Source organism: Leopardus geoffroyi, chromosome A1 (assembly GCF_018350155.1).
Source record: "Leopardus geoffroyi isolate Oge1 chromosome A1, O.geoffroyi_Oge1_pat1.0, whole genome shotgun sequence".
Lineage (NCBI taxonomy): Eukaryota > Metazoa > Chordata > Mammalia > Carnivora > Felidae > Leopardus > Leopardus geoffroyi.
In genome coordinates this window covers 54307198-54333294 of record NC_059326.1, presented here as the reverse complement: position 1 = coordinate 54333294, position 26097 = coordinate 54307198, and the positions used below count along the sequence as shown (strand labels likewise).

The 26097-nt window shown below is 35.3% G+C and overlaps 1 long non-coding RNA gene across 1 annotated transcript in view; it reads right to left on the bottom strand.

Moving 5' to 3' along the window:
• LOC123599148 overlaps positions 1–26097 on the bottom strand; it is a 242242-nt gene that overhangs the window by 147979 nt on the left and 68166 nt on the right. The window contains exon 2 of the long non-coding RNA XR_006713001.1: positions 5499–5561. This is a non-coding gene — a long non-coding RNA (uncharacterized LOC123599148). The remainder of the gene's footprint in view (positions 1–5498; positions 5562–26097) is intronic.

Below are 26097 nucleotides of genomic sequence, written 5' to 3'. Positions count from 1 at the left end.
GAATGATTGTGAAGCTACAGGAAGACTGTGTTTTCCCACCCATTGTGCAACTGAACTATTTGTGTTTCTGTAATACATGGTTCAGTTAATTAAATTAATTTATATATCAAAACCTTGGGAGGGAGGGAGGGAGGGAAGAAAGAGCAAATAGATTGTTTTATTATGAGCATTATATTTGTCTTATTTCCTTTCACAAAGAGAAGGGACATAAGATCACTTAGGCCTAGACAATATCCTGACTTTCAAAAAGATATGGCAAATTCCTATGAATTTCTAGTACTATTTTATGTATTATCCTTTTTCCAAGTTTAATCTAAACTTTTATTTTACTAATTTTGCTAATAGTTTTCTGCACTTGAACAGCATCCCCATTGCCAATCACTATTCCAAGTACATAACATCATACTAAGAGAGCCCACTGGCTATCAAGACCAGAGATGTAATGAGTCATTTAATTCAAAGACTTTGGACACTTTATAGATGGAATAGGTAATGCCAAAACCACTGACAGTATCTGAAATAGGCTTTTGATTAATGATTCGTGTTAACCAGTCCTGGGTATTTTTAAATGGAATGTAAAAGCTCAGCAAAATAGGAATAAAAGCTAACCAGATGTCACTCTTTCCAGCAACCTACTAATACATGGTTAAGGATGCGTTTTCCATATCTACAGATGAAAGTAAATTAGCTATAATAAGCTGCTAACTGGGCATTATCTGAGGGTTGGAAGTAGTCCTACCATTTGGAAATTCAAAGATATTTAAATGAAAATACTAAATCTACTACAGCAACTCAGAGCCCAAAAGCAATTTGTATTTTGTTGTTGTACATGTTGATGTAAAAGAAAAGAACATAATGAACTGAAGTTTTCCCCCCAAAGGAACTTGACCTCCTTAGTGGAAAAAGAAAAAAAAAAAAAAAGAAGAAGAAGAAAGATAAAATAAAAAACAGCTGTTTGGCCTAAAGGAAGAAAACGATTCCCTAATGACAAATTTACAATCAAGAGAAAATCGGGTCCAAAGAAATAAAATAAAGACAGCCAATGAGATTGTCTCTAAATTTATATAAAATAGTTTGATTATCAAAGGACAGGAAAGAGAAATGTCTCCAAAGAACCAAACAGTACAGTAACTCTCCAAAAGGAACAAAGAGGAAACGAGAAACAAAATGTATATGCATTTCTGAACTTTCTTTAAAACGGCCACCAATTCCCATATATCTTTAGCATATACTTAACACAGCTACTACAGGGATGGGCGAAGACTAAGCCCCACTCTAACCACACCACAACCCTCCTGAGACGCAGAGACATCAGATGTATGCTATTACAAGAAACAAACAACATTTCTGAGACAATAAGTAAGTGGAATAAAAAACATAGATTAAAATTATAGACCCTATTTCTTTAGCAATTAAATTAAAACCAAAGCACGCGGACGATTTAGAATCAGAAGTGGTAGTGATATCCGTGTCTGCATTGATCAACTCAGTCCATCCAGGATCTACAAATTGACTTTCTTTTTTTCATATGAAAAAAAATATATTATTGCATATTAATGGCACAGATATTTTCAGTTTGCCACTCTTTGCTGTCACAAGAACAGCCTAAAATCCTTAACAGGTGCCAGGTGCCTGTGCCATCTAGGTTACTGTATATGGGTAAGTGTAAATACCAAGTGCCTCACAAACTTGTACATACCTAAAATAGAATCCAGGATTTGAAGATCACTTAAAAGTCTCACAATAAAATCCCAAGACCTTTGTTTAATAAGTGTATTTTATTTTAGTTTGCTTTAGTGTAAAACCCCCAAAGATAGGGTTCATTTTTCAGTCAACTGATCGAGCTCAGTTCTTTTAGTGGGGGTAGAGAGATTAAACGCGCAGAGTGAGAAGATGTGGTATCCTATGGACCTCATCTGTGGTTGTCGTGTGCCTGTCCTCGCGTCCCGTCATTAACTTTCCCTTCTCTGGCCACAACATGAAACAGTCATGAGTGTTGCACTTCCTTCGAACCAAAATGAAATTTTGCCAAACTGTGCTATCACTGGAGTAACTTGAAGGCATATGTGAGCCAAAGGCTGCAAACTTTTGAGATGATTTTCTCTCACAAGGCATGAATTTTTCTTTTTTTTAGTTAGAAAATAATTCCTACTTGTTAGGATTTCCTTTAATTATCTTGTAATGCTTTTAACGGTATACCCACCGCTTGGTGCTCCATAAAGATATTTACACATATACAATAAAAAGCCCATATATAGGAATTTTTGAATTGACATAGCATCAAAAATGGGGACGTAGGTAATTAATGATAAGACAACATTAAAAAAATACTGTCAAATATCCATGTTATCCCCAGTGGCAGTAAATGATTTCTGTATAATAACATGTACACAAAATGAATAATAACTGGGCCATGTATTTAAGCATATGTTTATACCAAAAAGAAAGAGAATAATGATAATTGCATCTCAAATCAATAGAAGAAAAGAATCGCAGATGTTATGGCTCCTAACCACAGGAGGCAGGAGCCCTGAGCAAGGAAACTCTCTGGTGGCTGGAACTGCTGAACACACATCAGAAACAAAGAGACATAAGCAGGATGGGAATTCTGGATTGCCAGGAGAGGCAAAGCAAGCCTCCAAATTGAAAACTCACAGAATTTTCTCCATTCGCTTTACCCGAAACTTAAATTACGTATTACACAATTGTGTGGTCTTTTAGACCAGATTAGAGGGAAAATAGCAAACAAGTTTTTGAGGCAATGGAAAGAAATTTGCTTTTCTTTCATGGGACTAATCATAATTTTTGTGCATAAACGTGAAAACCCGGAGAAGAGAGCTGTCTAGGGGCTGATACAGATGGTGCATGTAGAAGAGGTTGTATCTGTATGAGAATCTCAACGGCAAACCTGACCACACTCATAAGGAAAGAGCCACAATGGCAGTATGTTGTACACATGGCTCTTCCAGCCCACATTCTGCCAGCCACAGAATGGATGCCATCCAGAAGTGGATGAGGAACACCCTCTGAAATATGAAAAACCAGGGAACAACAAGGAGATTTACTAAATGTTCTTCCATATATTCAGATTTCTGTGTTTTGAAGATACCAATTCCAAAATGTTTCCCATAGAATTTATGCAGCAGATCTGTTGCATTTACTCAAGAATAATTCATTTATTTTCCTATGTTTATTAATCAAATATGTATTGCAGATATGTATATGTAAGTATGCACATACAACCTCAGAGCAGCATAAAATGAGCAATGTAACACTGAGCTGATATGATTCCAGCTAAAAGTGAAAACAATTTGACGTTTTACTGTTTCCCACCCTCATTCTCAATGAACACCAAATGTTCCTTATGTATTTTTTAATCCTGAAAATAGCTTACTAGCCTACCTTTTCCCCTCTTTGTTTCTTTACACATCATATAATTGCATATAATTATAACAAATCCTTAACAGATTTAAGAGGATTTCGTTGTATTTTGAACTGAACTGATTTTAAGAGGAATCCAGTTTGTTTCCCCTCCCTGAGGTAATGTAAGTGGATTTTATAAAGACTTCGGTATTTTGTTTTAACTGAATAAAATAGTTGTTTCTGAAAAAAACTAATATAATCTTGAACTTTGTCAATTGAATATGACATCTAAAATAAGGAAGCTAAGAATCTCTCTCTACTCTGCTTAGATCATTGTTGAAATATATGTCCACTCTGGAGACTGTGCTTTCAGAAAGACATCATTGAATTTTGAGTTTTTCCAGAAAACGGTGATATATTTGATAAGGAAATTCAAAATTATGCTCAAGGGGAACCATTGGTTGAGCTACCCTGATGGACCTGGTAGACCTATCTATTTTTTCTATGAATAAATTCAAGTTAGGTTATGAATAATATTCTTATATAATATACTTAAAGTACATCCTCAAAGTGAGAAGTTCCATGACTCCTCATTCAAGTTTATAAGTCAAAATCCGATGACTTAATAAACCAAACATGAATTTATAATTTAATTAGAACACAGAGCTAAAATGCACATTTTAGCCTCACTTATTTTTGGCAGGAATTATTATTTTTTTCTTCCATCTATAAAAAACCGAATTTTGACACTCTTATTATAGAAAATTGAACTTTTTACAGGAGCTCAGTTTTCCATACTCTGTGGATGCCCAGATTTTACAAAGCAAAATCTATTTTTAGAATATAATTAGAAGAAAGGAATTTTTTCATAAAGGTTAAAAATATTTAAATATTTCCAGGAAGGTGTATGACATCGGGGTTGGAGCAGCGATAGATTTGAGGGATCTTACCCGGGAACAAACAGACAGGACTTGGATATGGATGTGTGATAAGAAGGAGGAATGTCAAAGAAGACACCCCTCCCCTGTTGTTTAAAAACTACAGTGAAGGAACTGATGTTTTCAGAATTACAGCATTCTACCAGAACCACTTAATATATCTAGTTGAAACATTTCCTAAAGTTTCAATGGGAGGACTTGCCATTCCAGGAAACCACATTTTTTTTTCCTCTGTGCCACATCTTTGCCATGCTTTTTCCCCAGCAGAACATATAGCCCCTTTCCTTAAAAATCCACCCTTTCCTCCCTAGCTTGAATTCTACCTTCTTGGAGACATACCTCAGATATGCTGCAATTTATTAATCCACCTTCAAATTCTTTCCATATAGACCTACCGTTCTCTCCTCATCTTTGCGACAGTTGCTTCACTTTGGAGGTCTTAATCAATATTCCCTTTTCTTTATCCCATATGCTAACATGATACTTAATTATTTCTTCCCTTCATTTAGTTGCCTGAATGTTTATCTAACCTTTTTTTACCTGTGTGGGTGAACTAAGTATAAAACCATTTATGCCATATCCCTTTGATTAGATACTTTTCTTTGTTTCACTTTATTTGTTCTATTTTTCTTCAGAAGCTTTCATTACCACAAGTAAGTAAGTAATAGAATGAATATTGCCCAAGAAAATGTTCTAATGCCTTTGGGGGGGGGACCCATATTGTATAAAAAAATATCCTAAGTTTTTACCAAAAATATCCATAGCCTTGTGCAAATTTAAAGTCAACACTGGGTAACTTTTTGTATTCACTACATTTCTCATAGGTTGTATTTAATTTATTCTATGATGCCTAAATTTGTTCCACAGCAATTCCAAACAAAAACAAATGCTTCAGAACAACTGAATAGAACATATACCCTCCCCCCCCAAAAAAAAAATCCTTTAAAATTAAGAAAAGAAGAACAAAACAAATCTGGGGTGTTTATGTGACAGATCTAATTTTATTTCTTTAGAAATTTCCCTCATTTACCCGGGAATGCTTACGTTGATTAATAGGGTATTTTTCATTTTTAATTTCAACTCATGAGAATCTCTGAAATGGGAATTTAGGAGTTATCAGTTGTCCCACATGACAATCCAAATGAGGAGCTAGCGTGAGTAGACTTTGGGAGGAAGTCCTAGCAAATGTCCACTTACCTCTGCTGAGTCATGGGCCAATCAATGGCACAGCGAGTGACTTCTCAGGCAATATTTTTTGTCCTGAAAAACAGAAGAATGACACAATATTTTATGTTTTACCATTTCCCTGCAAGTTTTATCTTTTCCTGTCCCAGAACTGATGAGAATTTTTTTTGTCTTTTAAAAGGAAAGTAGAAAAAGAGGAAGGAACTACTCCATTTAGAGATAAGAAATGTTACATTACAAAAACAGAAAGAACAAGGAGATTAAAAAGAGGATTGCAATGGAGGGTTCAAAAGAACTTCACTTCAATATGGGCCAAGCCCTGTTTGCTATTTTCATCCTAGCTTGATTAGCAGGACAAATCATTCCTGTTAGTAAAATAAATTCACTCGGAACTAATTGCCTAAGGTCTCACTGTAGCAAAAATCTTTCTCTGGGAACATTTGCTAATGCCTACGTTAAAGCTATTTCTATCATAACTTCTTTTAAAGTAAAACATATAAACTACATTCTCTTACTGAATGCATTCATTGTAAAGCCAGAACTCAGTGATTATTTGTATAACCTATGTTCTATTGTCATTGCAAACATTAGCTTATTAGGTGTTTATAGATTTATTTCCTAAAAACGAAAGGTAAGCTTGTGAAAAATCACAGAGTAGCAAGTTTTCTATAAACTGACAAACTATTGCAAATGGAGGAGTAATGCTCTGGAATTGAAAAACAATGCAGATATTTGGAAATGTTTAAAACTATAATGAAACATGCAATATCATCTTTTAAATGTTAGAAAAAAAATGAATGAATGAATGAATGAATGAATGAATCCTTTAGGAACTGGATCTTCGAGAAATCGTACAGGTGGCTTTTTAGACTGTTCTTATAGAAATTATAAATCAAACTGGATTTTGTCCTTAGTTTTCTAAGGATCATAAAAATTTTGTCCTTAGTTTTCTAAGGATCATAAGTCCAATTAGAGACCAATTACCAGTTCCAGAACATTTCTTGTTCTGTGTTTAGCAGAGACATAGAATTAATTGTTCCTTCGTTCTTATAAAGCCCAGGTCTTCATCTTTTAATCTCTTTTTGTATTAGTATTCTCTCAATTTTTCTTCTAAATAAGTTAAAGCATTATATATTTGTCCCTATTGTGAATCTTCCCATCATCCAAATGGGAGAGGAATGTGATAAAAGATCAAGGTGACTTACTTCACTTAGCATAATTCCCTCTACATCCATCCATGTTGTCCCAAATGGCAAGATCTCATCCTTTTTTTAATGGATGTGTAGTATTCCTGTGTGTGTGTGTGTGTGTGTGTGTGTGTGTGTGTGTGTACACCACATCTTCTTTTTCCATTTATCTGTTTATAGGTACTGCGATTGTTTTCACATCTTGGCTTTTATAAATAATGCTGCAATAAACATAGGGGAGCATGTATCTTTTCTAATTAGTATATTTGTTTTCTTTGGGTAAATACCCATTAGGCTACTTCTATGGCTTTGATAACCATCTATATGCTGAAAACTCATTAATCTACATCAATTGCCTCAAATTTTCTCCTGAGCTCCAGATCTCTACTTTTAACTGCAAATAACCTATCTATTCCACAGGCATCTCAAAATCAATTTGTCTAAATGTGTACGTATTATCATTTTGGGGAACAGATTTTCAAAATGGACTTGTATGGTTGGTATTCAATCTCATCTCTTAGTAACTTGTAAAAGTCAGATACTAATTGGTAGACGGATTTTGCACATCAGAATTTAGTAAAAGCCAAACTATTTATTGAAAATGTCTTTCATCTCCTTATTTGTCATCATTCCAAATCTTAATAGAGATGCTAAATTAAATTTAAATTAAATTTTCATTTCTTTATTAATTAATGGATTGGTTTGCTATTGTTATTCCTGCTCAGACCCTTTCCCTAATAAAGATTGATTGACGCAGGCTTCCACCTTGAGATCTGAAATCAGTTTACTTGTAGCTTCCTGGAACAGACCCAGAGTTGTCTTTATTCACTTGACATAAATAGCTGTGTGTGACAGTAGCTGTGTGATTTATGATGGTCTAGTGCTAATTTACTAATGGAATTGGATGGGTGGATTTAACTTCCCCACGAAAACATTAAGTCTGATCTAAGCCAAGCACACTATAATCTCATATCACCAATCCATATTTCAAACCATACCTTTTACTAACATCACAGTTTGGATAAATGCTATTCAAAGCAACACCCTAAAGTGAATAATTAGAATGGTGGCTCTGTGGTGATGAGGTCATTTTAATTTCAGTTTTTTCTATCTGGTTATTTCACAGGCATTTATAGGATGTTTATAGCTGAAAATAAGCTGATTTACTTCTTTCTTTTCATATAAATAGATATGGATATATAGATATTGATGTGGAGATATGGATATGGACACTGATGTAGATAGATATAAATATAGATATTATATAGATAGAGATGATATAGAAAGATATAGACATAGATTTGAGATAGATAGAAATATAGGTAAAGAAATACATATAATGCTGGATTTTTTTCTTTTCATCAATTTCAGTAAACTGTCATAGTGTTTAATGGTATACTTTACTTATAATTACTGGCATGCTTAAGTGTTTCTTAGTATTAATATTTAAAAACATTGGTCCTTTGAGAATTCTTTTTTTTTTAATTTATGATATTGTTAAAAATAAGGAAACAGTTTAGAAGATCTCAATCCAAAATCTTATGTGAAATTCTCACTTTTTAGGCCATGGTTTCTAAAACTAATACTTTTTTTCTTTTTTTAATGTGGCCTAGGTCTTAAATTTGTAGCACCAAGATTGTTTGGTTTTTCCTACAGAAATAGTAAGGAAAACCTGAAGTTCCTTTTTGTAATATTCACTTAACACAGAAAGAGATGCATATATACTTAGTAACCTGGACTTTTAGAACAGCTCATTAGTGCCATTTAGCATGTAATAGATATTTTGGCTAAAGAAGTTTATGGGTTTTACAAATAATTTCTTCCTCCCACACACCAAATTTAACAGTTTTATAGCCTTTTACAACTTCCACCCCATTCATGCACCTCGTCATTATACCAAGAGCCAAATTTTAATGATTTTTGTTGCCTCTAGCACCAAATACATGTTCAGAAGTGATGCACCCTAAACTCTGATTAAATGCCAAACTTTACTGATGAAAAACAGGTTCACTGAGTAAGTAATAATGATGAGTGAGATTTCATGCTGTTTTATTGCCAACAGACCATCAGAAACTGAGTTCAGTTCATATAAAAACAGGCCTCTACCAAACAAGTCAGGATGGCTGGCAGCCTTGGTAAACATGTAAATGAACTTGATAACCCTCCCTATTTGGAGAATTCATGTAAAACACTCTCTTGCTTGCTTTATTTGGCTTGGTTTAAAATGTCAAGGGATTTGCAGTGGGGCCATTAGCTTCTAAACTCTTAAATTAACTAAATGTGTATTATGATAGCTGACCAGGACCTGAAGTACAATATGCAATGACTCTTGAGGAAACCTGAGAAACACAACAAAACCTAATGTTTAACCAAGAATAATGTATAAGGTAGCTAAATATGTAATAATGGAAACATTATTACTTGGCACTACCTAAAGAATTAGCTTCATGAAGAATTGTATCTTGTCGTAATTAACAAGATACAATGATGTGAACGGAATAATAACACATATTTACTGATCACCCAGTATTTGCTAGACCCAGTACTGTATTCTCTGCATATATGAATTCATATAACCCTTACAATATGTTAGTATAAAGAGGATTACTCCTGTTTTACAGATATGAATACTGAAGATCAGGGAAATTAACTACCTTGCTCAAGCTCACATATGAGCTTTGGATTTAGATCTAGAGTTCAAACCCTGATATATTGGATCCAAACCCTTCTCACTACACAACATATAACACACAGTGTGCACACACACACGTTTGATATTTCATTCATTCATTTTTAAACTTAAATTGTCATATTAATCTCTGAGTCTTTTAGAACCAAATTCCTACACTCTATTGTAAATGAAGAACAAATGGGTGAAACTTCAGTGATTTATAAGCCAATTACTGAAAGATGACCATGTATGATATACACACATATAGTTGTCCCCTTCAAGGCTGAGATCGTTCTAGACAAAATGAGACAACGAAGTTTTGAGTTTGAGGCCCTCCGAAGTTTATTTCACACGTTCACACTACTTATCCTCCAGAAAGTGCTTGTCCTTTTTCAGTCTAATGACTGTCAAACTGTCCTTTATTATAACCCAATCCCACAAGGTTGGACAATGGCCCAGATTTGCTAATGTCTTTATGTAGGTTTCCAACAACACATTCTACATCTCATTCTCTGTATGTCATTCTCTCATGTCTTCATAGGAGGTTTTTCCTATCTATTAAAATTCATGAGATTTCTATTTTCCCCAGTGAGAGGAAGGTCTTTTACCTTAATAAGACTTTTCCTGAGTGTTCGACCAAACTAATAATAATTGCAAACATGTCGGTCAGTGATTTCCCTTGCCTGAAAACCTGATCTTTCCTCTGCTATCAAATGCATTTTGTAATTTCCAAATTTTGTCTATCCCTTGCTTCTAACCAGCTCTTATATTTAATGCCTGAGTGATGCTGATTTAGCTTTACCTCTAATATTCACAATTTTGACTCATAAAGCACATATGAGTGCACGTACACGCGCACACATGCACCTCTGGATGCCTTCTTTTAATTTTTTTTTTCAACGTTTATTTATTTTGGGGACAGAGAGAGACAGAGCATGAACGGGGGAGGGGCAGAGAGAGAGGGAGACACAGAATCGGAAACAGGCTCCAGGCTCTGAGCCATCAGCCCAGAGCCTGACGCGGGGCTCGAACTCAGGGACCGCGAGATCGTGACCTGGCTGAAGTCGGACGCTTAACCGACTGCGCCACCCAGGCGCCCCTGGATGCCTTCTTATACAAACAACCTCTTTTGCCTCCTGGATACTAAACTGAGTCTGAAAGCTGGCCTCACCCTGCCATGACTACTCAGCTCATTCTACAATTTCTGTTAAATTTCATTGCACCTCGGGGCGCCTGGGTGGCGCAGTCGGTTGGGCGTCCGACTTCAGCCAGGTCACGATCTCGCGGTCCGTGAGTTCGAGCCCCGCGTTGGGCTCTGGGCTGATGGCTCAGAGCCTGGAGCCTGTTTCCGATTCTGTGTCTCCCTCTCTCGCTGCCCTTCCCCCGTTCATGCTCTGTCTCTCTCTGTCCCAAAAATAAATAAACGTTGAAAAAAAAAAAAATTTTTTTTTAAAAATTTCATTGCACCTCAATAAAGCAGCAAAAATCAACATGACATTTTTATAAAAGTTAAATATTTTGCAAAATAATATCTTTTTTTGAAATGGCTATTCAGATTTTTTATCATTTCACAAAGATAAACAATGGCATCAAATCTGTGTCCTAGAAAAATAAATTTGTAAGGTAATTTGATTACTGGATCTTTGGTTCCAGAATAAAGAACATCTCTGATTCACTCAATTTTAATTATTTTGTACCGTACTTTAAATATACACCTAGGGGTGCCTGAGTGGCTCATTTGGTTAAGCATCTGACTCTTGGTGTAAGTTCAGGTTATGACCTCATGGCTCATGAGTTCGATCCCCATATCAGGCTCTGTGCTGGCAGTGTGGAGTCTGCTTAGAATTCTCTCTTCCCTCTCTCTCTCTGCCTCCACCCCTCAAAATAAGTAAGTATTTAAATAAATAAACACCTAAAAGAAATTATTTGAACATAATCTATTCCTAAATGCAAGCACTATGAACAGAATTGATCAGTATTGTTAATAAAGTAAGTGAAAGTTAATACTGCTATAGCTAGGTAGTTTATTACATAATTTCTAGTTGGAGAAAAGCTAATTAACATACTTGAAATATGAAAAAATACTTAAGTGAACATGCTCAAAATTGGAATTAAAAAATATAAGTTTTAGCTTTTGGGAGAAATCAGAAAGAACAGGAAATAAAAAGTGAGAATAACAGCAGTAAAGAATTAATTATAAAATAGTATCACAGTACTATTTTGATGAAAAAATAAAATAAGATGGAAATGAGGTAAAACAAAATGCCAGTAGTAGGACAAAATAAAAGTGATAGTATTAAAAAACGAGGTATTTAAAACAAACCTTTGAAACTCAGAAGGTATTAATTTTTTGCTTTCAAAACTGCTAGGCAGCAAATAAAAATATTTTACTTCAAAAGATTCTCGGTTCAAAGGAAAAACATGAACATAGATCCAAAACATAGAAAAGTGAAAATATAATAAAGATTTTATTAGTCTTATCACTACTGATAAGAAAAAACTTAACGACAAATGTGACAATAAGAGAATCTTGGGTATAAAATTTACTTGAGTTGAGAGTAATTGAGTTACTCAGAATGAATACAGATTAGTAAAATAATTGTCCCTTGCTTTAAAAGTTTATTAATTTTCAATAAAATTAATTTTCAGGAATTAAAAATTTAGGACAAGAATAGCCCTGCTATTTCTTCACATCTATTGTGTCCCTGAATGGAGTAACCAAGGACTGCTCTAAGCGGAGAAATATTAAAGGTTCTGAATTCTAAGAAACCTGGTTCATTAGGAAGAAGCATTGCTGTCTTTCATGAATCAAAATCAATCTTTAAGATGTTCCTACTGTAGCTGCTAGAGGAAAACCAAAGAAGTCTACAATTGTGCCCTGTTTTCAAGGGGCTAATAACCAGAGCTAGCACATGGTGTGGAAAATCACACATCGCACAATAATAAGTGAAAGTAAAAATAAGAATTACTGAAGTCTTGGGCGCCTGGGTGGCTCAGGCAGTTAAGTGTCTGACTTCGGCTCAGGTCATGCTCTCACAGTTTGTGGGTTTGAGCCCCACGTCGGGCTCTGTGCTGACAGCTCTGGAGCCTGCTTCATATTCTATGTCTCCCTCTCTCTCTGCTCCTGGCCTGCTCATGCTCTGTCTCTCTCTGTCTCTCAAAAATAAATAAATGTTCAAAAAAAATATTCAAGAATTACATGAAGTCCAAGGATGGGCTTCAAAGCAAAATGATCAGAAAATGTTTTTTTTACTATTTGGATTTGAACTTGACTTTGAAAATATGCATAAATTAAGGTAAAAAAATAACATCAAGAAAGAATAAATAAAATGTGTAATGATACAGATATAGCAATACCCAGTCTCATGGAATAGTGAGGACCAGCACCAAGGCTTCATTTTGGAAACAGTAGAAAATAGGGTGGTCATAAGATAGAGATGGATTATGAAGAGTTTTAAAGGAAATGTAGCATTTTTACTATTATTACTTATAGCAATAACCACGTAGTTTCCCCATGCCCATTTTTCCCTCTTCAGGGTGATGGAAGAGAACCAGATAGACCCTGTGTGTGCACAAAAACGATTTCTTACACCACAGAAGAGGAAGCCCAAAACTCTAAGTTTGGAAGCTTGTTTAGGCTACCTAGTGCCCTCTCCCCTCTTATGAAAGGAAAAGAAACCTTTGCTCCCTAATGTTTTCTAATTCTTTGGAATGTGAACAGATCACCCCAGGTTTTAGCTGGAGTTTACCCCCTTGGAAAAGCAAGCCCATTTAGAAATAAATCCCCAGCTCTCTCCAAAGCTTTCTAATTATCTATTCGGTCATCTTTTACATTCTTTACCCCAGCTTCCAGCTGTCTTTGCTCAGAAATCCCTAAATGTGCAGAAACATGAAAATATGCCCTTCCTAACATCAGGTAGGTCTGAGTTTGAATCACACATCTGCAATTTACCGAGTGCTTTTGCACAGTGATTTAATATTTTTGAGACTCAGTTATCTCAATTGTAAAATACAAACAAGATTTTTAAAGATGTAACTTCAAAGTTGTTGTAATGGGACAATGTACATAAAGAACTAAAAATATTGTCTGGCCCTGTAGTAAGAGCTTAAGTCATGGTAGCTATAATTATTTGCCTTTTGAATTCCAGAAAGAAGCCTCGAAATTTTCTGTATTGGAAATACGAGGGTATTTAAAAATTGATAAGCTTGAGGCTGAAAATAGCGTCTAAGCATCATCATTAAGAGTAAAGTCTTTGAGGGGCGCCTGGGTGGCTCAGTCGGTTGGGCGTCCGACTTCGGCTCAGGTCATGATCTCGCGTTCCGTGAGTTCGAGCCCCACGTCGGGCTCTGTGCTGACAGCTCAGAGCCTGGAGCCTGTTTCAGATTCTGTGTCTCCCTCTCTCTCTGACCTTCCCCCATTCATGTTCTGTCTCTGTCTGTCTCAAAAATGAATAAACGTTAAAAAAAATTAAAAAAAAAAAAAGTAAAGTCTTTGAGATGATCTAGTCCTGGGTTTGGGTTTGAATCCTGGCTCTGCCATTTACTGACCATGTAACCTTGAAGGAAGACTTGGAGGTATCTCTCCGTCTTCGAAGCTTTATTTTCTTCACATTTAAAAGGTTGACAGTGATACTTCACTGGATTGCTACAAAAATTAAGTGAGATAGCACACAAAATGCATAAAACTTGGTGTATATTAAGCTCTCAGTATATGTTAATCATTCTGTAATTATTTTAATTGTTACTATTATTACCATGGGACTCCTAGGGAGGTGGGTTTAGAAGTAAAATTTAGTCAAGAGGATAGCCAGTGCATTCTTGGAGGGGTGCAAGGGTGAGAGCTCAGAATTCTTATGGAAACAGGGCACTAAGCCGGTCTAGAGCTGTGAGGGACGTTCTGAATGTCTCTACTTGCATTTACTTCAGTAAAGGGCCTCAGAGTTTATAAAGAACATGCTCAATTGTCTTTTCCCGAAAGGAAGTGGTCTAAGCTTAGTCATGGTAGAGAGTTGACCAGTAAACTACCAATTTTTAGATTAATGGAACGGATGGCAGAGAAGAGGGCAACATGCTTAACTCAAGTGGAAAAGAGTAAACAAAGAAAGAGCTGAAGAATTTTTTGTCCTATTTTGTGAAATGGTCATATATTCCACTATTTTCTGAACACAAAGAAATGAGTCAAGGATCATGAATATTGACAAAATATGAATAACCTAAAAGAATTGAATGCTTTATATATGCTTTGTTATTTGCTTTATTATAATAATGTTGAAAATAAAACAAACAGGACACATATGGCTTTTTAAAACCAGTGGATGTCATACATGCCAAATATTTTGTTATGAATATGAGTCTCAGAATCCTTACAAATAAAGGAATTTTATATAGTAATAAAATGGGAAGATCAGAAAAACCCTCATCAATGCTAGAGGAGGGAGACAAGAGACAACTTTAAGGTAGCAATGGAGAAGACAATATGGCTTATAATGATTATTCCCATTTATTACCAAAGATAGCTTTGAAAACCATTTTTCCCAGTAGAGCCTACTATTTTTTAATCTGTGTTAAGCACAGGCTTTGGTAAACACAGGAACCCACAAATGGATGGTTTAAAATGGTACTTTCCCGCAAGTCTCCTGGAGAATCGTTTTCTAACAGCTAGAATGCTTCTTTGTCTTAGAGCCTTTTATTTTAAATTAAATTGAGAACAAATTGCACATTACCTCTTCATGGTATTTCTGCACTTAAGGCACCAGGAAATTCTATAATATGATTCCTTTCCAAGGAAGTTAAATAGAACCCTTATTTCAACAGTCATACAAATTTCTGTACCATTTGTAAGATTGATTCTGACCTTATCAGCAGCAATCATGTTCTTCAGATTTGGATCAGTAAATTCAATTTGTAATGCCATTGAAGAGTTTACACTGACCTTTCATAAGCCCTGCCTTTTGATTTTACAACTGGGGGGAGGGAGATGCACACATGTGCACACACACACGCACACACACATTATACACATATGTCTATGCTATATGTTAATACCTACTAGGGCCTCGTATTTGATTTGTATACAACTTATCCTCTGACCTCTTGCTATTCTTCTACTCTGTTTTCTCTTTTACTAGTTTTTTTTATCTTAGTTTTACATATATTTTTAGAAGTCACTTTATTTGGGACTCTAAACAAATTAACAACAAGGACTTAACATCACTAAAAAAAAAACCAGTAACTTTATTTCTCAAATACATGTAGATACACATGAACATCTTTGCTGTTTGTGAAATCAATAATTAGTTGCTTTTGAAATCTAAAACATGAATAGTTTGAAATTAAATAAACTGGTCATAATGTTCAAAAGAATTAACAGGTAAAGATATTATCATATGCGTGTTATTTCGTGTTACTTTTTAAAAAATTACTTGTTTAGATCACACCTCGCCCTAAAACAGGGTAAGACTCTACTAGATACTAATATATAATACATACCTAAAATATGTCCACTTAAAGGTAAGTGTACCTCTCCAAGGATTCTACGTTTAGAAAATATTTCAGGGGTGTTTTAGACCAATAGCAATGAAAAACTTTAAAAGGATATCCTTAAAACTATACTCAACCACGCGCTACTCATTGAAGAAAATTCTAATTTTTAATAAATAATCATTCTCTAAATGTTGACAGGGTCCATTTAGCAATATAGAGCAAAGTGCAACTGTCTGCAAACTGGGACATTTCTGCATAGATAAGACACACACAACCACTTCTAAGAGGCAAAATAACGCTGCATTAATGCTACCCACATCCTAATCCCCAAAATCTGTGAATATACTTTATAAGGCAAAATAAGAGTTTTCAGCTATGATCAGATTAAGGATTTTGAGAATGGACAAATTATCCTGGATTATCCAGGTGAGCCCAATGTAATCACAAAGGTTTTTTTTATAAAACCAGAATCAGAAATGGAGATGTAATGTTGGATGAAGAGGTCAGAGCAGTACATTTCCTGGCTTTGAAGACAGAAGAGGACCAGGAGCAAAGGAATGTAGGCAGCCTCTAGAAGCTGGAAAAGACAATGAACAGATTCTCCCTAGGTCCTCTTGGAGTGATACAGCCCTGCTGGAACTTTCATATTAATCTAGTGAGATTTCTGAGTTCCAAATGGCAAGATAATAACTTTGTGTTCTCTAAGCCTCTAAATTCATGGTGATTTGTTATAGCAGCAGTAGGAAATTAATATGACATCCAAAATAATTGATCTATACTTGGCATTTCCACTTTCTTTCCTCCTGTCCTCTCTCAATCCCTACTCCAACTACGCCTTCATCCTCATCACTCCACTGAGAATGTTGTAAAGGTCAGCAACAATCTCTACATTGCCAAATCCATTAATCAGTATTCCTGTCCTACCTTTCCAACCCCGCAACACCATCTTCCACATTTGATTACACAGTTTTTGAAACATCTTCCTTCTATGGATTTCCGGAAACAATTATCTCCTGGTTTCCCTCCTCCTGCTTCTCAATCCCCTATGAAAGATCCTCCTTCTGTTCCAACTTCAAAACATCAGTGTGCCTCATGGAGCAGTCTTCCAACCTCTTCTCTATCTGTAACATTCTTCCTAAGAATTCTCATAAATTGCCATAAATTTGAATAGTATGTGTAGTTTGATAATTCCTAAACTGAGAGCTTCAGGTATACAACTGCCTACTTGACATCTCTTACAATTCTTTTAGGCATTTCAAACCTAACATATTTATAAGCAAGCTGTCAATTATTTTCCCTGTTCTTCAACATGTTTCTCCCAACTTCCCCAAAAAAGATCACCACCTTTCATTGAATTGCCCAAGCAAACACTCAGAGACATCCTTTACTCCTTTCCTTCTTGCACATTTCATATTAGAAGATCCCCTTAGCTCTCATCTTTGTGGAAAGGATGGTTAACTGCACATCAAAGTTTATGTTTTCAGACTTCTACTTTTTGCTGGACTAGAGAATCTACAACAGACAAAGTAAGATCTGTGGGACAGTTTCAAATGGTCTAATATATATATGATTATATCCCAGAATTACAAGAGAAATATAATAGGACAGAAGAAATATTTGAAAAGATAACATCTAAGAACATAACAACATCAATATCAGATCCAAGAATCTCAGTCAAACTTATGCAGAATAAATAAAATAAAACCAACCATGCTCAATCAAGTTGTGGAGAAGATATTTGCAAATGACATATCAGATGAGAGGTTAGTATCCAAAATCTATAAAGAATTTCTCAAACTCAGTAAACAAATAACTCAAAAAAACAAATAACCCAGTGAAGAAATGGGCAGAAGACATGAATAGACACTTTCACAAAGAAGACATCCAGATAGCTAACAGACACACAAAAAGATGCTCAACATCACTCATCATCAGGAAAATACAGAATAAAACTATAATGAGGTACCACCTCACAACTGTCGGAATGGCTAAAATTAACAACTCAGGAAAAACAGATGTTGGAGAGAATGTTGAGAAAGGGAACCCTCTTGCACTGTTGGTGGGAAGGCAAACTGGTGCAGCCACTCTGGAGAACAGTATGGAGGTTCCTTAACAAATTAAAAATAGAGCTACTCTATTACCCAGCAATTGCACTACTAGGTATTTATCTAAAGGATACAAAAATGCTGATTCAAAGAGGCACGTGAACCCCAGTGTTTATAGCAACACTATCAACAGTAGCCAAATTGTGGAAAGAGCCCAAATGTCCATCGATTGATGAATAAAGAAGATGTGATATACATATATAAAATGGAATATTACTCAGTGATCAAAAAGAATGCAATTTTGCCAGTTGCAACAATATGGGTGGAACTAGAATGTATTACGCTAAACAAAATAGAGAAAGAAAAATATCATATGATTTCACCCATATGTTTCACCCATTAAGAAACAAAACAGATGCACATAGGGGAAGAGAAGGGAAAATGAAATAAGAACTGGGAAGGAGGCAAACCATAAGAGACTCTTAGAGAACAGACTGAGGGTTGCTGGAGGTTAGGGTTGGTTGGTTGGGCTAAACGGGTGATGGGCATTAAGGAGGGCACTTGTTGGGATGAGCACTGGGTGTTACAGGTAAGTGATGAATCGCTAAATTCTATTCCTGAAACCACTATTATTCTATATGTTAACTACTGTGGATTTAATTTTTTTTTAAGCTGCTGAAAATCAAAATCTTAAAAGCTGCCATAGCCACAGATACACAATAAATAAAGGGGAAAAATGATGTCTAATTTCTCATTAGAATTAATAGAGGCCAAAAGACAATGAAATAACATATTTAGAGTACTAAAATTAAAAACTAAGCATCAATCTCTACTCTTATTTGTAGATGAAATATCCTTCATGAGTAGAAACAAACAAAAATACAAAAAAAAAGGTTGTTAAAGAGACATAACTCAGAGAATTGTCTCTAGCATATTTCTACTTTAAGAAACATTAAGTTATTCAGGCTATAAATTTTCCTCTAATCCTGGTTTAGATGGCTCATAGAGATTTTGATATATAGTGCTATTGTTTTCATTTAGCTCACAATATTTTATAAATTTTCTTGATATTTCTTCCTTAATGCATGAATTATCTAGAAATGTGATGCTTAGTTACCAAATAATTTGGGTTTTTAAGATATATTCATGTTATTGCTTTCTAGTTAATGATACTGTGCTGAGAGAACATACCCTGTATGATTTCAATACTTTGATGATTCTTATTGAGATTTATTTTGTGGTCCGGCATATGGTCTAATTAGTATATATCCCATGAATGTCTAAAAACAATGTGTATTTTACACTTATTTGGAAGAGGGTTTTATAAATGTCAATTAGGTCAAGGTTGTTGATAGTGTTAGTCAAATCTTTTATATCCTTACTAAGATTTTTTCCGGCATTTTATCAATTGCTGAGAGGAGGGTTTTGAAATCTCCATCTATGATCACGGATTACTTTCTTTCTCATTTAGTTCTGCCAATGTTTGTTTCATGTATTTTGAAGCTGTGCTATTAGGTCCATACATATTTAGTTATTATGACTTTTTGAGCAATCATTTTATCAATATTAATGTTCCTTATTATCTCTTATAACACTTTCATGCTTAAAGACACCTTCCTTTGATAATACTATAGTCACAATAGCTGTCTTCCTTGCAGTATGTATTTTTCAACCTTTACTTCCAATGTGTCTGAGTCTTTATACTTCTAAACAGCACACAATTAGGTCTTGTTTTTTTGTTAATGTTTATTTGTTTTTGAGAGAGAGAGTATGAGCAGGGGAGAGGCAGAGAGAAGGGGGGACAGGAGATCTGAAGCGGGCTCTCCACTGACAGTAGCGAGTTGGATGCAGGACTCGAACTCACAAACTGTGAGGTCATGATCTGAGTCAAAGTCAGACACTTAACCGACTGAGCCACCCAGGCACACCAGGTTTTGCTTTTTTTTCCTCCACTTTGACAACCTCTGCTTTTATTTGAAATGTATTTCTTTTCTATTTAATGTAGTCATGGTTCTATATTGGTTTAATTCTACTATCTTTATTTTTTTTTCAATTTAGCCCATTTGTTCTTTGTTCCTCTGTTTTTACTTTCCTTCTGTCTTTTCTATGAATCACGCATTTCTTTTTACCTTAGTATTGCATTTTATCTTTCATTTTGATATTTTATCAAAATGTATATTGGTGTTTAACTCCTAGAAGTTACAATATGCATACCTGGGTTATCAACCCACTGACAAATAATTCCCATACCTCATGAACAATATAAGAACCTTATGATCACTCTATACTTTCATTTATTCCACTCTTGACTTTTGTATTCTTGTTAACCTATGTTGATTTTTATGTCCCTAGACTCTTCCATAAATCAGAAATAAATCCCTACTTCGTTTGAAGTCATTATACATTTGGGATCTATTTGTTACTCCAGCCCAGTCTAGCATACTTATCAAATATGACTATCAAAATATATCCTGATTCTGACCAAGCCTCACTGTCTCCACCTCGACCACTTCGGTCTAATACACTGTCATCTCTTGTCTGCAATTCTACACTAGCATTCTAGATGATGTCCTGCTTCCACTCCATCCATTCCTTTAGTCTATTGTTCTAATATTTAAAAATTTTTTTTAATGTTTATTTATTTTTGAGAGGGAGAGAGACAGAGTGTGAGCAGGGGAGGGGCAAAGAGAGAGGGAGACACAGAATCTGAAGCAGGCTCCAGGCTCCGAGCTGTCAGCACAGAGCCTGACGCGGGGATAGAACTCACAAACCATGAGATCATGACCTGAGCCAAAGTCGAATGCTTAACTGACTGAGCCACCCAGGCGCCCCTGTTCTAATATTTTAAATCAGTAAATCAAATTGTGTCATACATATTCCCTACCCATTACTTAAAACCCTCTAGTAGCTCTCCATAACACTTAGGAATTCAGGAATCCCTGAATCCTCACTGTCAGGGATTAAATTAAAAACATTGAATAAGTAATCCAGTGACCCCAAACAGCCCACTAATGAATTGATCCTTAGGGAAGGATCAGGGCATCTGCCAAGGAAAGGAGATAATAAGGGGCTCTGAGTAGCAGCTATTTACTCAGTAGTGTGGAAGTGTTTCATTGGTTAAATACTAAGATTGGTTGCACCAGTGCAAACATGCAGAATTTAGCATAACTTACTAGGTCCTATATGTTCTAGCCCCAGATTTCCTCTTCAGCCTCATATTCTACCCACTTTTTTTCTCTCTCTCCCTATAATCTGGCTATATCGGTTTTCTTAGTAGACATGTAAAACACACATCACCTTAAGGATTTTTGTACTTGCTTTTCCCTTTACTGGGAGGTTTACATTGTACACTGCCTCATTTTATAAGTTCTGTGCTCAAAGGTCACCTCCTCAGAGAGAACTCTTTTGACCATCTTATCTTTAGGAGCATCTCTTTCACTCTCTATCCCCTTCTGCTGCTTTATTTTTCTTCATAGCCCTTACCACCTCGTGATAGTACCTAACATCCTGTTTGTTTTAGCTGCCTCTTTTACTAAATTGTAAAGTCAGAGACTTGGTATGTCTGGAATACCAAGAAATCACTGGCACCTATAATAGTTCCTTCTGATCACCTGAGGTCATACTTCAAGAATGAGCTGATGACTAATAGGTTATGTTGGTAATAGACATAATGTTTTATCAGTGTAGGAGAGGGTGATTCTTTGAAGACAAAATTTTGTCTTTAAACACAAAAGGCAAAGGCAAGGCATAGTGAAAAAGCTCAGAGTCACAAAGACTGCCTGTGAAATCAGGAATTAAGATCCAAAGCCAAGACAGTTGTGAAGTAGCTGCCGTCACAAACATACTGTTTTTTTTTTAATTCAATAGAAAACATTTGGAAGCTCCTAGGTACTCTTCTGAAATAACCTTTTAAAAATTGTGTTGATGATGAAGAGATAAAAGTATTTATAACTAATGGAGACAATAGAGTATATAGGGTTGCAAAATCATAGATATAGAATGAAATTTCCTATCATACATCCAACACAAACATTTTTATCTGTGCCCTTTTAAAATGTCTTACCCTGGTATTAATTTTAGAACAGAATAAAACTGGGACTCAATATATTAAGTTGGAGACATTTAAATATAACATGGTAGAGCTTTGTAAATTTGCTAAACAATTTCCCCAGCTTGCTAATATATACTCCTACTTCCCCCAAGAAAGTACTCCACAATTTTAAAAAGAAGTGAACACTTTACAATTCATTAAGCATGAACTAATAATGAAAATTAACAAATGTATTCCCAGTTTAGATACATCTTGTAGAAGGCTGCTAGTATAATAATGTAAGATATTAAGTAGGCAGTATCGATTATCAAAATAAAATTGTCCAGTGTTTTTAGGTCGTAGCCATTGTGTATCTGTATCTAAACAGTTTAAGAAGATTAATCATTAAGATTTATGACAAAGTTGATTCACTTACAAGTGTTGTGTGTTTTTTTCTGGTATCTCTACTAAATTTATAATCAATTTATTTGAAGGTGTATACAGTTGTTTTTAAAAGGCAGGTTACCAGTGTATCAAGCAGCATGGCTTCAAAAATAATATCAAAGTTTGTGCTTTCAATACCATGATTATTTGAGGAAATATGACAGAAAAAAAATGTAATATACATAGAGAAAATTGCTTACATTTTTGGAAAAGTAAGCATTTTCCCATTTCAGAAACATCTAGTATTCAAAACTTGGGTAGAAACAAAGAACAAAGAATGTCTGCAATTTAGCTCAGGCCATGAACAGGGGTTGGGAATGCAGTGGCCAAGGAGCATTATCCATGGAGCCGACATGTTGAGCACAAGATGGAGTGAAAAGCTATTCCAAGAACGAGATCTCTCCCAAAGAATCCAGTCAGTGTCTCACATCCAATAAGAGACACTCCACAACCACCCAGTATTTGTAAAACCAATCCCCCCAAAATAGGAGGACTGTACCCCTAAATATTTCACTTTATTTTCCCTCAAATATTCTGATTTATTTTATTATGCAATTTTATTGCACATTTATGAAAAGGAAAATGAAATGATGAAAAATGGGTACATGCACCAAAATCATTAAGAGGTTATTCCTGATTTATATGTGTGTGTGTACTTCTTTGTACTTTTCCAATATTTTGCAAATACTTTATATTAAATGAATGCTATTTCAAACAAGTGCTGTAGTTGAAGATCCACAATACGAAGGCAATCGAATGCTTTTGAAAACAACTGGACATTCATTTAGAATATTTTTTCTGAGTCTTTCACTCTCATCTGACTTGCAATTTTGAGGAAAGTATCATGAAAATTTGGAAAAAATTACTTTTATTATTTTATGTAAATTTTTCAAATATAAATTTATCTTCTCTCTAAGAAACTTCCTTTAGTTTTTTCCCTTTATCGCCACTCTGGTTCATTTTCTTCAAATCTTTGAATCATATTGTTTTACTTAGTGCAGCATGTTGTGCACATTCCTGGAAATAACTGATGTATTTGTCTCATAAAGCGCTGTGTTTTTCTTCATGCAGGTGGCACTGTGCGTGTGCCAGGCATCCCTGGGTGGCCACCTTGCCTATTTCAATGCAAATTATGTAGGTATGAGAATAGAACTGCAGGCAATGTTATAACAACTCACATTAAATAATACACTGATGTCTAGAAACCAAGTGCAGAAGAAATTTTTCATTGTTTTGGGAATAAAGTTGGCATTAGCATGGGCAGAATGTCATTAATGGAGGTCATTAACTCACCATGCCATCTAGGCAGTGTACATCAACAGATTAAGGATAAATTCAGAAGATTAGTACATTTATATAGCCAAGGCTCCAGAGCACAATTGAGAAATTAACAGATCCACAGTGGATAGCAGTTTCCTTTTGCACCTTTCCTGCTCCAATTCATATCTTATAATGTGTTAGTGAAGTAAGTTCCCTTTTGCTGCAGTCGAGTCAAAGCTCTATAACGTTTTCTTTTTAAAGTTCATCTAACCACTAGTGTCATTCATCTGCTCAGTTCTAGTGTCTCTCCTGCCCTTGTCCCCACAGCTTCCTGGTAGATTCTGACAGCATCTGAGCTGCATGTGAGATTTCCTCTTGAATGAATCAAAAAGTCATGTTACTTCCTCAAACTACTTTTGGTTGTTTTCTGGAACATTTCTGCTCATTAGACTCCTCCTTGACTTACAGTATAGCTGCTCGTTCAGTTTGGCGGTCAGTGTATTTCCCACCAGGCAATGGTAAAATCAAAAGTTATATGGAAAGCTGAGATTTCATTCATTTTTATAATTGCATCCTTTTTAAAGAGTAGAAAGAAAGCATGGACAGACAGTGAAGCAATGATAAACATATGTATCTTTATACCTTACATGTTGGGAGTTAAATCCCAAGTGCAATTTGTTATATGCCAATGATAAGATACATGAAAATAGATATTAAAATAAAGCTAGGTAGGAAACCAATTTGACAATAAATTTCATATATTAAAAAAAAAGAAATTACCATAAAAAAATAAAGCTAGGTAGATTAAATACATTGCTGCGTAAGAAATATCCTTTTGTTAGAAAATCTATTTTTCCACACAGACCTAGATTTGTTTGATCCACTTTTGCAAGTTTATTGATTGATTGATTGATTGATTGATTGATTTTGAGAGAGTGAGAGAGCGAGGGAGCGTCAGGGAGAGAGAGGGAGAGAGACAATCCCAAGCAGGCTCCACGGCCAGCATGGAGCCCAACGCAGGACTCGATCCCACAAACCAAGAGATCATGACCTGAGCCAAAACCAAGAGTCAGATGCTTAAACAACTGAGCACCTAGGTGCCCCACAGTTTTGCAGTTTTCACGAACACCTGTGAGCTACTGACATTGATTAGACTGCTGATACTGGTTTGTCTCTTGAGAAAGTGAGGCTACTAATTGATTAGCTTTTACACTGCGTTTGTGTTTTCTTTTCTTCCAAATTTTTCTGCATTGTTTCTAAATGATTTCTAGTTTCTAAAATGTGAAGCTTAAAAATGGACAAGCTGCTGTGATTTCTTGGTGTGACAAAATTTCTATTTTCCTCTCACATTTCAGTGATCTGGTCAAGGAATATGTGACTCCTTGAAAAAGATAATAGGATGTTTGTTGGCCAAGAAAGCTAACTGGATAAATAGAAGATACTAGCACAAAATTATGAGAAATTTGAATTTCAAATCACTTAAACTTTAGTGGTGACAGTACCATCAAAGAAGAGGTTTTTAAGGCAAGGAGTTAAAACTCATATTTTATGTGTAAAACACTTTTTCTCAGTTGGGAGACTCAGAAACAAGACTTGTCCTGTATCCTATATGATGACACATAGGGCTATAGAAATTCTCTTATCTTGATCTTAATTATGAATTAATTGCATGTACTCCATGTTTTAGTTACATACTAGACTAATGACTAATGATGATCTTAAGGATTTTTCTAACTTTTTGTAAGCTTCATACGAATCTTTTTCCTAGAAATCTGTTGCCAATATTTAGTGTAATTTGTACTTTGGAAAGTTTCCTTAGACTGAAAAGGTTAAACTTCATTATTTTCTAAACCTAACTTTCCATCCTCTAAAGATGTATGTGTAAGTGTTAAGAACAGAATGTCTGATTGTTGCTTTTTAAACATATACTGCATAGAGAGAGAAAATTTCAAAGTGCCATGTCAGTTATACAAATGACTAATCCCTCATTCAGAAATTGGATTAAGCCAGTTTTGTATGTACACTCTAGGCAGTCAGGGCAGTTACAAAGAATTAAAAGAGAACCTCTATGGGAGTCATATAAATGAAATATAATGGACAGCTGCAATTAGGTGTTTCATGGGATAGTTACTATGAATCACCATCATGCCCAAATGGCTGGCATCTCTAACCATGTTACTTACAAGCAGTTCCTGATGACTTGACCTGCTTTGTGTCAACACAATGATATATATTCCCCTTGAGCTTCACTTTCCAAAATGTGCCTCCTATACACCATATCCCCCCCTCACCTATTTCCATTTCAACATCTAGCATATTTCCCTGAAGGCAACATGAAACTTGGCCATAACTAATTGCTAAAACTAATACATAGTGGCAGCAAAAAGTCATTAGCTGGTGCAAATTTGGCTGGGGATCTGCAGTGTTGGTTATAATCCACACCTTGGTTACGACATGAATTCTGTTAAGCATGAGAGAAGCCAAAAATCAT